Below are 16,159 nucleotides of genomic sequence, written 5' to 3'. Positions count from 1 at the left end.
TTAGCTGGGTGTGGAGGTGCACGACTGTAATCCCAGCTACTCAGGAGGCTGAGGCAGGGGAATTGTTTGAACAGGGAAGGTGGAGGTTGCAGTGAGCTGAAATTGTGCCAGCCTGGGCAACAGAGTGAGACTCTGTCTCAATATATAGGGGAGGATGTGGAGTAATTGGAGCCCTTGTACACTGCTTATGGGAGAGAAAAATGTGTAGTTGCGTTTCACAGTTTGGCAGTTCCTTAAAAAGTTAAACATAGAATTACCATTAAATCTATCACTTCTACAATAGGTATATGCTCAAGAGAAATGAAAAGATATGTCCACAGAAGAAGTCACAGATTAATGTTCATGCAGCATCATAATGGCCAAAAGATGGAAACAACCCCAATTCTATTAAATGAAGAAAGAATAAACAAAATGTTATATATCTATACAGTGGAATATTATTTATCCATAAAAAGGAATGAAGTACTGATTCATGGTACAAGGTTGTTGACTCTCCAAAACATTATGCTAACTGAAATAAGCCAAAAATGAAAGGACAGATGTATAATTTCACTTATTTGTGATATATATGATACCTCATAGAGGCAAATTAATAGAGACAAAATAGAATAGAGCTTAGAGCTTACCAAATACTATGGAGAGAAAGGAATGGGGAGTTACTGTTTAATGGATAAAGAGTTTCTGTTTGGCATGATGAAAAAGTTCTGGAAATGGAAAATGATGATGTGGTTGCACAAAATTATGAATGTGCTTAATTCCACTGAATTGTACACTTCAAAATGGTTAAAATAGTAAATTGATGTTTTATTTATTTTACCTCAGTGAAAAAGTGATGCATGAAATTATGATACTGTAATGAATAGAGGACTTCCAGTTATGGTAAATGGAAATAGTTGATGACTCCTCTTTACAAAAAAATAAGTATAAAAATGGATAAATTTGTCAGAAACAACAACTTCTGTGCACTGGAAATCAACCCAAAGCGGGCAACACATTGAGAAACATTAATTCTTGAAAAACTGTTGCAGTTTTGGGTATGAATAGTGAGAGTCTGTGGCCTTCTTGTCTGGAGTTCTTCCTATACCCCTCCTCCAGGGAACTTAGTGGACAAGAGTGGTAGTTTTACCAGCTTTTGACTGGTCATGGATACTATGACATTTGATGTCAGAGGAATACTCAGAAGTGGAGAGTAAAAATTTGTGTCTTTGCCAGCTAAAATTATCAAATTAGGTTTAAAATGGTGGGGAAAACCCCCAGTTTTGTTAACTAAAAGTTAGTTCCACTTGGGAGACCTGGAAATGAGATATCTGTATAGGGGTTCTCCACACATCCCTTGCTAACTAGCAAACTACACATGTTCAAAGAATACCCAAGAGCATCTGACAAAAAGTAAAAAGACAAAGGACACTAAAGATTTGGCTCAAACTTTTAGTAGGTTCTGCAACCCACACACAGATAATTGGCAAGTGGTAGAAATCTTATTGGCTCAAGGTATTTGAGCACAACCCTGAGGCTGATTGAGCCACACCCGTTGGCTGACCACTGAGTAGTGTTGAAACAGGCAACTTCTAGGAAGCCAGATTACAAAATAATAGTAGGAATAAAGAAACGGAACAGAAACATTCACGGAATAAATTATACAAATTCTCTACAATCTCTTCCAGAAAATAGAAACAAAGGGAATGCTTCCTAACACATTCTGTCAAGCTGGGATTATTTCAGTACCCAAACTAGACAAAAGACATTACAAGAAAGGGAAAGCACAGATCAAAATCTCTCATGAATGTAGATGCAAAAATCTTCAGCTGAGGCCAGCCACGATGGCTAATTCCTGTAACCCCAGCACTTTGGGAGGTCGAGGCGGGAGGATTGCTTGATCTCAGGAGTTCAAGACCAGCCTAGGCAACATAGGGAGACCCCATCTGTTCAATACAAATAAAATTTACCTGGGTGCAGTGGCTCATGCCTAAATCAGACCACTTTGGGAGGCCAAAGCAGGTGGATTGCCTGAGCTTAGGCGTTCAATACCAGCCTGGGCAACATGGTAAAACCCTATCTCTACTGAAATGCAAAGAATTATCCAGACTTCGGTGGAGCATGCCTATAGTCCCAGCTACTTGGGAGGCTAAGGCACAAGAATTGCTTGAACCTGGGAGGCAGAGGTTGCAGTGAGCTGAGATCGTGCCACTGCACTCCATCCTGGGCAACAGAGCAAGACTCTGTCTCCAAAAAAGTATAAATAAATAAAAATAAAATTTAGCTGGACATGGTGGTACATGCCTGTGGTTCTACATACTCGTGAGGCCTAGGTGAAAGGATCTCTCGAACTCAGGAGATCAAGGTTGCATTGAACCGTGATTGTGCCACTGCATCCCAGTCTGGGTGACAGAGCAAGACCCAGTCGCAAAAAAAAAAAAATTTTTTTCAACTAAATATTAGCAAATCAAATCCCACAATGCACAAAAACAATTTTATACCATGACCAACTGGTATTTATTCCAGTTACGCAAGGTTCGTTTAGCAAAGAGCAACTAATGAAATTCATGACATCAACTGGCTAAAGAAATGATATGATCATATCAATAGATGCATAAAAACAATTTGACAAAGTCCAACACCCATTTATGACAAAAATCTTTTTCAAACTGAGAATAGAAGGGTACTCCCTCAAGTTGATAAAGGACATCAACAGAGAAACTACCTCTAAAATACTTAATAGTGAGAGAATAGATGCTTTCCCACTAAGATCAGAAACAGGGCAGAGATGTCCACTTTCACCATTCCTATTCGACTTCATACTGAAGTGCCTATTTAATTCAATAAGACAAGAAAAAGAAACAAAATGCCTGCGGATTGGAAAAGAAGAAATGAAACTATCTTTATTTGCAAATTTAAAGAATCAACCAAAAAATCTGGAACTAATAACTACTTGTATCAAAGCTGCAAGATACAAAGTTAATGTACAAAATCCAGTTGCCTTCTTATATTCCAGCAATGAACAATTTGAATTTGACATTAAAAACACAATACCTTTTACATTACCATCAAATCCGAGAAGTACTTAGATATAAATCTGACAAAGTATGTACCAGAACTATATGAGGAAAACTATAAAACTCTGACAAAAGAAATCAAAGATCTAAGTAAATTGTGAGATATTCCACGTACATGGATAGGAAGAGTCTACTATGTCAAGATTTCAGTTCTTTCCAACTTGATTTATAGATTTAACAGAATCTCAATCAAAGTCATTGCCAATTATTTTGGGGACATCAACAAGCTGATTCTGAAGTTTATACATAAAGACAAAAGATGCATAATAGCCAAGACAATATTGAAGAACAAGGTTAGAGGACTGACACTCTCCAATTCCATGGCTTACTGTAAAGCTACAGTAATCAGCACAGTGTGGTACTGATAAAAGAGAGGACAAATTGATACAGAACACAGAAATAGACCTATGCAAATAATAGTCAATGGATCTTTGACAAAAGAGCAAAGGCAATTTAATGTAGAAAGGATAGTCCTTTCAACAAATGATGCTGGAACTGGACATCTACATGCAAAAAAATTAATCTAAATATAGGCCTTACAGCTTCCAGAAAAATTAGTTAAGCATGGATAGACCTAAAAGTAAAACTGCAAAACTATAAAACTCCTGGAGGATAACACTGGAGAAAGTCTAAGTGACCTAGAGTTTGCAGTGAATTTTTAGATACAATACCAAAAGCATATACTCCATAAAAGAAAAAAATTGGTAAGTTGTACATGATTACAATTTAAGACTTCTCTGCAAAAGACACCATTAAGAGAATGAAAAAAAGAGCCACAGAGTGGGAGAAATTATTTGCAAAATACGTATCTGATGACTTATTCAAACATTCAGAGAAATATTTAAAATTCAAAAATAAGGAAACAGACAACCTGATTAAAAAAATGTGCAAAGGATCTAAACATATAAAGAAAAGATACATATGGCCAATAAGCATATGAAAAGATGCTCAGCATCATATGCCATTAGGGAATTGTTACTTAAAATGAGAGTGTTACATCCAGACAATGGAATATTATTCAGTACTAAAAAGAAATGACCCTATTAAGAAATGAAAAGACATGGAGAAACCTTAAACACATATTGCCAAGTGAAAGAATCCAATCTGAAAAAATTACGTACTGTTTAATTCCAACTATATGACATTCTGCAAAAGGTAAATCTATGGAGACAGTAAAAAGAGCAGTGGTCGTCAAGAGGTTCAGGGTGAGGTAGGGAGAGAGGGATAAATGGGTGTAACACATAATTTTTAGAATCATGAAACTATCCTGTATGATACTATATTGGTGGATACATGTCATTATGCATCTGTCAGAACTCATACAAAGCAACAGAAAGCATACCCCCAATGTAATCTGTAACTTCAGTTAATAATGTATCAGTATTGGCTCATCAGTTGTGACCAGTGTACCACAGTAATTCAAGATATTAATAACTGGGGAAGAGATTTGAGGGGTTATATGGGAACTCTCTGTACTTGCAACTTATTTTTCTGTAAAACTAAAGTTGCTTTAAAAAGCATATTAATTTTTAAAAGAATAATCAGAGACATCAGTAGCTACACACCGCATGAGAGACAAATTCTGAAGTTTAAGTCCAGGCAAGTTACTAAAAATAAATAAACAACACTTTCAGGAAAATAAAACAGAATTTAGAGTTGCTACATGCTCTCTAAAAGTCAAAACTACTAGATATGCAAAGATGAGACATGCTCTGGAAATAAAGCAATCAATAGAAATTGAATCTGAGTGGGCCCAGAAGGTAGATTTTGCAAAGGACCTCAACACGGCTATTAGAAATATGCTGAAAAATTGTTTTAAACTTACATTCAAAGAACTAATGGAAAACATAATAACAGTGACTCAATGTAAAGGGGGAATCTAAATAGATAAATAGAATCTATAGAAAAGGAACCAAATAGAAATTCTAGAACTTAAAAGTAAGAGAACTGAAATGAAAAATTTACTTGATGGACTTAGCAGCAAATTGAAACACTCAGTAAACTTGAAGATCATTAAAAATTACCCAGTGAGATGAGATCATTAGAAATTATCCAATGCGATGTCAGGTAACCGTTATACATGTAATGGGCATCCTAGTATGAGAGTGAGGGGGGAGAAAAAATAATTGAAGAAATAATTAATGAGCACCTCCGAGTTTTGGTAGAAACTTGAGGTTCAAGAAGCTCAACAAATCCCATAAAGGAAAAACACTAAAGGACCACACCTGGAAACATTATCGTGAAAGTGCTGACAGCTAAAGACAAAAAGAAACTCTTGAAAGAAGCAAGAAAAAAACAACTCATCATGAACGGGGAAACAGCAATATGATTAATAGCTTACTGCTGTTGTCAGAAACAGTGATCTCCAGAAGACAATACAATGGCATATTTAAAGTCCTGGGGGTGGGTTTGTGGAGGCAACTGACAACAAAGAATACTATATACTATAAAATTAACCTTCGGAAATGAAGGCGATATAAAGATGTTTCCAAGAAAATAAAAACTGAGAGATTTGGTTAATAACCAGCCTGTGCGACAAACACTACTTCAGATTTCTTCAGATTTCTTCAGATTGAAAGAATGTGATACCTGATAGTAACTCATATCCAGAGGAAAGAATGAAGAGGACTGGTAAAAGTAAATTTGTGTGTAAAAGACTTTAAAATATTTTTTTCTATTTTCCTAATTTCTTCAAAAAACAAAGTGTTTAAAGCAGTAATTATGGCACTTTTTTGTTGAATGCATAACATATAATTGACAATAATGCTAAGGAGGGTGGTAGAAATGAAACATATAGGAGCAAATTTGTTAAAATAAGATTGTTTTAAAGTAGATTGTCATAAATTAGAGACTAATCGTATAATTCCTAAAGTAATGGACTGAAAATAAGCTCTATATACATGTGCGCGCACACACACATATATACACACACAAACATGTGTTTAGCATACTTGTTTAACATTAAAGATCATATAGGAGTAATGGAGAACAAAAAAGGACATAAAGGAAAAAAACAGCAAGATGGGAAATACAAATTCAACTATATCAGTAATTACAGTGAAGGTGAATGGACTTCAGGCAAATGGTAGAGATTTACATCCCTTTATTCCTATGCTACACTATTGTGGCTATATTCCATTTGCCCCTGCAAATTCACTATTCTTAGTCCACTTTGCTTTTTACCCTGGGAGTTAGATTTGTGTGAATTATATAGGTCCATATACTCGCTGCCGTTTGGTCAGTTTCCACCAATGAGGAGCCCTTGAAGAATATCAGGGAAAAGGAGGAGTATGCGGACAGTTATTTATTCCCCTGGCTCCCTTCCCATATGGGTACGTCAGGCTCACTATGTCTCTTATTGGCCATGGCCTTTTCTACACTATTCCTTCCTTCTGGCTACAGCAGCTAATTTTGCTCCCCATAAGGACAGTAAGAACTCCACTGATATTAGCCCTGTGTTATTGTACTGTTTCTTATGGTTCCCTTTCACCCTGTTTTATGAATACATAAACCCTTCTTGAATTATCCAAACTTGAAAGTGTGTATGTGTCCTAAGGAAACCTGGGCTGATATATATACCTGTAATTTTTACGTAGGATGTTTTTTTCACATTCCTTTATATTAGCCATCTTGTCCTTAAGTATTCTTCAAATATCCTTCGCATTTTTCTTTTTCATTCTGAGAACTATTTTAGTCTGTCTTTCACATCTTTCTTCACTTTTTTTTCTTTTTTTTTGAGATAGACTTTTGCTCTTTTGCCCATGCTGGAGTGAAGTGGCGTGATCTCAGCTCACTGCAACGTCCACCCCACCAGGTGCAAGCAATTCTCCTGCCTCAGCCTCCCGAGTAGCTCGGATTATAGGCGCCTGCCACCACACATGGCTAATTTTTGTATTTTTAGTAGAGACAGGGTTTTGCCATGTTGGCCAGCCTGGTCTCAAACTCCTGACCTCAGGTAATCCACCTGCCTTGGCCTTCTTTCTTCACTTTTAATGTGACCGTAGTGCATGTTTAAATTATTTTGTTATTTTCCATTAGCTAATTCCTTACATTGTACTAATAGCCTTTGAATTCATGTTATCATTTTATTTTAATTCCTCTCTTTGACTTTCCTGTTGCATCTTCTTTGAAATAACCAAGCACATGAAACATAAATGTTTGTATTTTCCTCAGAGGAAACTACAGAATATATGCTATTTTACATGTCTTTTTATCTTTTATCTCGGCTCACTATAGCCTCTGCCTCCCAGGCTCAAGCGATTCTCCTCCTTCAGCCTCCCAAGTACAGGCATGCATTGCCTTGCCCAGCTAATTTTTGTATTTTTTTGTGGAGATGGGGTTTCACCATGTTGCCCAGGCTGGTCTTGAACCCCTGAGCTCAAGTGATACACCCATCTCGGCCTCCCAAAGTGCTGGAATTACAGGTGTGAGCCACCATGCCTGGCCTGTAGTTTCTTTTCAAAACATTCTTCTCCTTTTTTTTCTTTTTCTTTTTCTTTACTTCATTTTTTTCCTACATACTTAGCAAGTTCTTCTGGCATTTTTTTCAATAGAGAGCATTGAAGAAGAAAACTTAACACTTCCTCGCTTTCATATTACACTGCTAGCAAATTGTGCTCTTAGTGCTAACTTAGAAGGCAGATTTCTACCTTTCCCTGCAATACCTGTTGACATTTATCTTAAATGGATCTGTTAGCGCTTCTTGGGGTTTTCTTTTGTCTTGGTTTCTCTGTCTAAATTAGTCAGATCTCAGTTCACAATGCTTTGATAATATGTAATATATTCAAGCCTATCTTTCCATCTTTTGTCTACTACTAACATATATCATATATTTCAACCCTGTGCTCCTGCTGCTTTATGTGTTACATGCTGGGAATTATAAACTCTGTAGATACAACAGAGAAAAGCGGCTATGGTGGAAGCTTTGGCAGGCTTCTCGTTCTGGTTTCCTCAGAGTATTACTCCGTGCAGTTGGGATACAGTTGTCTTTTTATTGATCAGTATATTACAACATGTAATGAGAGTTGAGTTCTTTTTCTGCCTGTGTTAGTCCAAGCTGTTCTTGTTGATAGAATGTATTTCTGATTGCATTCCCACTATTATAACAGGAAAAAATTCCACTAAGGTTTTGGCTTATTATTTGTTGTTTAAAGCTCCTGTACTCTTTTTTTGGGGTTAACTTCCAAGTCTACTTAATGCTTTTTTATATTCCAGTGAATCTTTTAAATGTGGAAGAATTTGAAGTTATCTAGTAGAATTTCCTATTTGATGAAGATATGGTACAGAGGTTAAATTAGTATTCCATAGGCTCAGCCAAATGTTGTAAGATACAAGTACATTTTCTGATTACTAGTCCATTACCCTTGCCATTGTTTCATGATAAATCTTTTATTATTTGAGTTTGTCAATAATTCCTTTAGAAGGAACACCAGTGTAGAAGTCAGCATATCTAGATTTTAGTGACAACTGTGTCAATAATTAGCTAAATTATTTTGAAGTCACTGAACCTTATTTGTAATTACATCATGTATCATATAAGCCAGAAGATCCAGATTTTCTTTAGGAACTTTTTCACTTGTAAAATTCAATTTCAAGTTGTTTTGATTTCTAGGATGCCAAGCAAAGACTATCTCAAGTTTCATTTAGAGGTACTAAGTAACATAAAACCTGTAAGATATGATTGTTTCCAACTCTTTGATATGTTCTATTAAAAGAATTATAGAATATCTGGGTCACCTGCATATATGAGGCTAGGTATACATTTGAACAAATTCCCAAATAGTTTAATAGAAGAAATGTTGTAGAAATGATTTTTTAAAAGAATATTAATATAATGTGTTTATTGAATATTTGTTAGGTAAAATTCTTAAACAGAATTTTTAATAAAAAGGTGGTATAGGAGGTTAATTAAAAAGGACACTTGGAGCCAGGTGTCGTGGCTCACGCCTGTAATCCCAGCACTTTGGGAGGCTGAGGCGGGTGGAGCCCTTGAGGTCAGGAGTTCAAGACTAGCCTGGCCAACGTGGTGAAACCCCGTGTCTACCAAAAAGTATAAAAAATTAGCTGAGTGTTGTGGCATGTGCCTGTAATCCCAGCTACTTGGAAGGCCGAGGCAGGAGAATCACTTGAACCCGGGAGGCGGAGGTTGCAGTGAGCTGAGATGGCACCCCTGCCCTCCAGCCTGGGCAACAGAGTGAGACTCTGTCTCAAAAAAAAAAGAAAAAAAAAAAAGGACACTTGGGCCAGGCACAGTGGCTCATGCCTTGTAATTCCAGCACTTTAGGAGGCCAAGATGGGAAGATTGCTTGAGCCTAGGAGGTTGAGACCAGTCTGGGCTACAGAGTGAGACTCCATCTCTACAAAAAAATAAGCTAGGCATAGTGGCACACACCTGTACTTCTAACTTCTTGGGAAGCTGAGGCAGGAGGATCACTTGACCCAGGAAGTCAGGACTGTTAGTAAATCGTGTTTGTACCACTCAACAATGCATGAAGCCTTTGGGCAAAAGAGCAAGATACTGTCTCAAAAAAAAAAAAAAAAGAAAAAGACTTCTTGCATGCTCAACATCATTAATTACAGGGAACTGCAAATCAGAACCACAATGAGATACCACTTTATGCCCACCAGAATGGCTGTCATCAAAATGATAGACAGTGGCCAGGTGCGGTGGCTCACACCTGTAATCCCAGCACTTTAGGAGGCCAAGGAGGGTGGATCACCTGAGGTCAGGAGTTTGAGACCAGCCTGGCCAACATGATGAAACCCTGTCTCTATTAAAAATACAAAATTAGCCAGATATTGTGGCGTGTACCTATAATCCCAGCTATTTGGGAGGGTGAGGCAGGAGATTCACTTGAACCTGGGAGGTAGAGATTGCAGTGAGCCAAGATCATGCCATTGCACTCCAGCCTGGGCAACAAGAGCAAAATTCCATCTCAAAAAAAAAAAAAAAAAAAAGAGAGTAACAAGTGATGGTAAAGATGGAGAGAAATTAGCATCCCTGTACATTGCTGGGCAGAAAGTAAAATTGTATAGCCAGTTTGGAAAGCAGTCTGTCAGTTCCTCAGAAAATTATAGTTATTGTATGACTCAGCAGTTTTACTTCCAGGTATATACCCAAAAGAGTGGAATAAATACATTTTCACACAAAAACATGTACATGAATGTTTATAGCAGTATTATTTATAATACCTCAAAATTTGAAACAATTTAAATATTCACTAATAGATGAATGGAAAAAGAAAATCTGATCTATTCATATAATGAAATATTATTCAGCAATGAAACAGAATGAGGTATCAATAAATGCTATAATATGGATCAAACCTGAAAACTTATGCTATGTGAAAGGAGCTAGTCACAAAAGACCACGTATTTTATGGCTCCATTTATATAAAATATGTGGAATAGACAAATTCCACATATTTTTCAGGAACTGGGGGAAGAGAAGAGTCAGTAGTGATGGGTAATGGGTGTGGTGTATCTTTTGTGGGTGATGAAAATCTGTAGTGATGGTTGTACAAATTTGTGACTAAAAAACACTAAATTATATCTTTTAAAGGTGTAAGTTTTATGGTAAATGAATTATATTTCAATAATGTTTTAAAACCTCAAAAAATGATATCTTCCTGCCAATCCTGACATAGCTGACCCCACGAATGTACTCTTGAAAGCATAATAAATGAAAACCTACACTACTGCCAAAGATTACGATTGGCAGAAAAGTGGTTATGAGAATGTACAAGGTTTTTTCACTAACACTAAGGAGAGAGCTGGAATGAGAAAACACATAAATCACATACTTTTCCTCATAAAATAAAATCAGTTCTGATCCTTGAAAAAGAGATAAACTTTTTCCCCTACTATTAACTCCCCTTGATTGGAATGAGGTTTGTAATAATCAGAAGGCTCTATAGCCATCCCACTACTCGTTTTTGAGATGGCCATAATACTGTACCAACCCATTTCTATTTTTTTCTATATTCACAATGTAAGAGTAATGGTAAAATAAGTGCATTGCAATTCTTGGATATATGATTTCCCACATAAGTGAGGAAAGAAAGTACCTTGATAACATTTTGTGCTGGGGATTATAATCACAATTTTTTAAAGGAATTTTAAGGCTAGTTAATAAAAGGAATTTTTATCAATTAAATTAAAAATACACAAAAAGGATCTTATATTTCTAGATGAGATGGTGTAACTGGACAAAATTTAACCTGCTACCTGAAATAAAGAATAGGAAAATGTGAAACAAGGGGTTTTTAAGACATTGGGCACTGGGCAACAAAGGACATTGTTTGCTGAGAGACATTAATCAAACAAGGTTGGCCCTATTATTGTCTCAGCTTACTGCTGTGAGAGACTTTCCAGGCTCTGTCACAGAAAAGGGGAACAGAGGTAGCACTCAGAGACTCATGTCTTGAGGAGACATTGATGATAGTCTGTAGAGACCAAGGTTGCTAGATATCACAGGGTGCAGTACTGAAGTGGTGAGAGTCACTACAAGAACTCCAGAGATTTGCAGAAGATCCTTGTCATGTTTGCAGTAGAGTACTAATCAGTGTATGAATATGAGGGAGCTACCCAAGGTTAGGGAAAGAACCACTGAAAAGGTTTAGAAGAGAGAAGAGTGTACGCAGTTCTCACAGGAATAGGAATAGTGCCTTTTGCCACCTATCAGAATAGAAAGCCTCACAATTTGTGGGGCATTGGGTACAGTGTTTTAAAAGATCTTGCATCAATAGTGTGGAATCCTTAGCCCTAAACTTAAATGCTCCCGTGGTTCTGTCTGACAAATCTTAAAAGCAAGACCTGAAAGGATTAAATCGTTTCCAATTTAACTGCAACCCAGAAAAAAAGCCCAGGAATCTTTATAGTAATACAAACATGTTCAGCACCTCACAAGGTAAAATTCACAATATATGACACCCAGTAAAAAAACTAGCAGGCATGGAAACAACCAAAAAAACAAAAAACTAAAATTGTGAAATTGACAGATAAGGATACCAAAACTTCTTATAACTGTATTCTGTATGTAAGATAAAGCTGGAGAAAAGATCAAACATGTTAAGTAAAAAAATGAATGATATAGAACAAATCCAAAACAAACTTCTAGTGCTGATAACTATAATGTCTGACATGGAAAACACAAGAGATGGGATTAACTAGAGGTCATATCTTGTAGAAGAAAAGATTGGTGAAGTTGAAGAAATTACAATAGAAAACATTCAAAGGAAGGCATAAAGAGAAAAATTAATTATTAAAAAATGAACATCACTAAGCTGTGGGACACCTTCATAAAAGTTGTGCATCACTCGTATTCAACTATATATATAGCATAATATATTTGTAATGGGACCCCTTTAAGGAAGGGAAGGCAGAAAAAAATACTTGAAGAAATCATGGCTGAGTTTTTCCAAATTTGATGATAGCTTTAAACCCAGAGACAGAAAAAACTCAAACCAAAAACCAAGAAACATGAAGAAAACTACATCAATGTAGGTCACCATCAAATTGTTCAAAAATAGTAATAAGAGAAAATCTTGAAAGCAGCCTGAGGAAAAAAAAGACACATGACCTATAGCAGGCGTCCCCAATCCCTGGGCCATGGACTGGTACCAGTTCTGGTCTGTGGCCTGTTAGGAACTGGGCCGCACAGCAGGAGGTGAGTGGTGGGCAAGAGAAGCTTCATCTGTATTTACAACCACTCCCCAACACTCATACTACCGCCTGAGCTCCACCTCCTGTCACATCAGTGGCAGCATTAGATTCTCATAGGAACACAAACCCTATTGTGAACTGTGCATGTGAGGGATCTAGGTTGTGTACTCCTTATGAGAATCTAATGCCTGATGATCTGTCAGTGTCTCCCATCACCTCCAGATGAGACCATCTAGTTGCAGGAAAACAAGCTCAGGGCTCCCCTGATTCTACATTATGGTGAGCTGTATAGGCCTTGTACCCAAAATGTATAAAGAACTCTCAAAGCTCAATAATAAGAAAACATATAACACAATTTTTTAAATGGCCAATAAGTTGAACAGACATTTCACCCAAAAAGGTAAAAGGATGGCAAATAAGCATATAAAAATGCTCAACATCATTAGTAATTAGAGAAATGCAAATTAACACCACAATCAGATAATACCACACACCTATTAGAATGACTACAATTTTAAAAAACAGACTACCCCCTCATTTTGGCTAGGGATGTGGGATATGTGGAGTACTTAGTCACTGTTGGTGGGAATGTAAAATGTTATAGCCACTTTGGTAAACAATTTGGCAGTTTTTAAAAAAATTAAATACATACCTACCATATGATCCAGCTATTCCACTCCTTAGTATATACCCAGGAAATGTAATGACATAAGTCTGCATAGAGTTTCTTATATAAACGTTCATAGCAACATGATTTATAATAGCTAAAAGGTAGAAAAAAATCTAAATGTTAACCCAAGAGTGTAGGTAAATAAAATCTGGTATCTGTATAATGAAATACAATTTAGCAATAAAAGAGAACAAACAATTTAAACATGCAAACTGGGTGAATCCGAAAATAATTATACTGAATGGAAGAAGCCAGACAAAAAAGAATACATAGTATATGATCTTATTTATATGAGCTTCCCAAAATGCAAAGCAATCTATTGTGATTGAAAGCAAATCAGTCATTGCATGGGATCCATGGAGTTGGGTAACATGGAAGAATGAGAGGAAGCACTATAAAGGAGCAAGAGGGGCTGAACACGGTGGCTCACGCCTGTAATCCCAGCACTTTGGGAGGCCAAGGCAGGTGGATTAGTTGAGGTCAGGAGTTCAAGACCAACCTAAGCAACATGCTGAAACCCCATCTCTACTGAAAAAACAAAAATTAGGTGGGCATGGTGGCATGTGCCTGTAACCCCATCTACTTGGGAGGCTGAGGCAGGAGAATGTCTTGAACCTGGGAGGTGGAGGTTGCAGCGAGTCAAGATCATGCCACTGCACTCTAGCCTGGATGACAGAGTGAGACTCTTTCTCAAAAAAGAAATAAATAAATAAATAAATAGTGGGGGAAGGTAAGAGGAAACTTCAGAAGTAAAGGATATATCCATAATCTTTACTATGTTAAGGTTTCCACGACTATATATGTGTGACAAAATGATCTAATTATGCATTTTAAGTATATGCAATTTGTTGTATGCAAATTACAGTAAGTTTTCACTTTGCATGGTTCCAGTATGCACAAATTTCAGTCATCATACTTTGGTTAAATCTCATCCATCCCCTAAAAACCTTTAAATTTACCACAGAATATTTATTATGAATAATTGCATAAGGTAAATTGTTTACTGCTAGCTCGAAGTCCACAAATCATTATAAATAACAGATGTCTGGCATGATCAGTGGCCTGTCACATTACTTTTTCAAAGTCATCTGGTGGTGATTTTTTAATTTTATTGGTCGTTGTTCAATTCATGCACAGACAGCAAAGCATGTAGTTGTGTTGTCTTCTTGTCTCACAGTGATAAATCTACATGACGTTTTACCAAAATGAATAATCAAGGGAATTGGCTGTGATAGTTAATTTTATGTATCAATTAATCTGGGCCATGGGGTGCTCAGGTATTTATTTGGTCAGTCATTATTCTGAGTGTGTCTCTGGCAGTGTTTTTATATGAAATGTACATTTGAATCAGTAGACTGAGTAAAGGAGATTGTTCTCCCTAATGTGGATGTGAATCAATTGAAGGCCTGAATAGAACAAAAACATTGATCCTACTGTAAGTAACAGGAAACACCTCCTGCCTAACTATTGAGCTAGGAAACTGGACTTTTCCTGCCTTCAGACTTGAACTGAAGCATTGGCTCTTCTTGGGTCTTGAGTCTGCCAACTTTCAGACTTAAACCATTGTCTCTCCTGGATTTCCAATTTGCTGACTGTAGGCCTTGGTACTAATACATAATTGTATGAGCGAATTCCTTACAATAAATATCTTTATACATACATTCTTTTGGTTTTGTTTCTCTGGAGAATCCTGACTAATATAGATTTTGGATCCAAGATGTGGGGTTCTCCTGTAACAAATAACCTAAAATGTGGAAGTGGCTTTGGAACTCGGTAAGTATAGTACCAAGTACCCAGTAAGTGGAACTGGGTAAGCTGGAAGTTTTGAGATGCATCCTAGAAATATATATGTTTAATGAATGATTGTGTAAGGGCTCAGAAGGAAAACAGCAGAGCAGGAGAGAAAGCTTCTATCTTTAAGAGAACACATAAATAATCATGAGCAGAATGTTAGAATGGTAGAAATATGTATGTTAAAGACCATTCTGGTAAGCTCTCAGGTATAAAAGAGGAACAGGTGGCAATCCTTGTTATAAAGGGGCAAAAATATTGTTTGAATTATGTTCTAGTATTTTGCAGCAAGTAGAATTTTTAAGCCAGGGGTCCCCAACCCCTGAGATGCAGATTGGTATAAGTCCATGGCCTATTAGGAACTGGGCCACATAAGCAGGAGGTAAGCAGCAGTTGAGTGAGCATTACCACCCGAGCTCCACCTCCTGTCAGATCAGCAGTGGCATTAGATTCTCAGACGAGCGTGCACCTTATTGTGAACTGTGCATTGGAGGGATCTAGGTTGCACACTCCTTATGAGAATGTAACTAATGCCTGATGATCTGAGGTGGAACAGTTTCATCCTGAAACCATGGCACCCTCCCACCTCGCTCCATCTGTGGTAAAATTGTCTTCCACGAAACTGGTGCCTGGTGCCAAAAAGGTTAGGGACCACTATTTTAAGCAATGAAATTGGGTATTTAGCAGAAGTGACTTTTTAAAAAACTGTTTTTTAGAGACAGGGCTCTCTCTGTCACCCAGCCTGGATGGAGTACAATGGCACGATCATAGCTCACTGCAACATTTACCTCCCAGGCCCAAGTGATCCTCACACCTCAGCTTCCTGAGTAGCTGAGACTATAGGCGCATGCCACCATGCCCAGCTAATTTTATTATTTGTAGAGACAAGGTTTCACCATGTTGCCCAGGTCTCGAACTCCTGGGCTCAAGCAATCTACCTGCCTTGGGCTCTCAAAATGCAGGAATTACATGTGTGAGCCAC

The sequence above is a fragment of the Theropithecus gelada genome, chromosome 12, assembly GCF_003255815.1.
Source record: "Theropithecus gelada isolate Dixy chromosome 12, Tgel_1.0, whole genome shotgun sequence".
Taxonomy (NCBI): domain Eukaryota; kingdom Metazoa; phylum Chordata; class Mammalia; order Primates; family Cercopithecidae; genus Theropithecus; species Theropithecus gelada.
The sequence above is the reverse complement of the archived record's forward strand: the minus strand, read 5'-3'. Positions refer to the sequence as shown.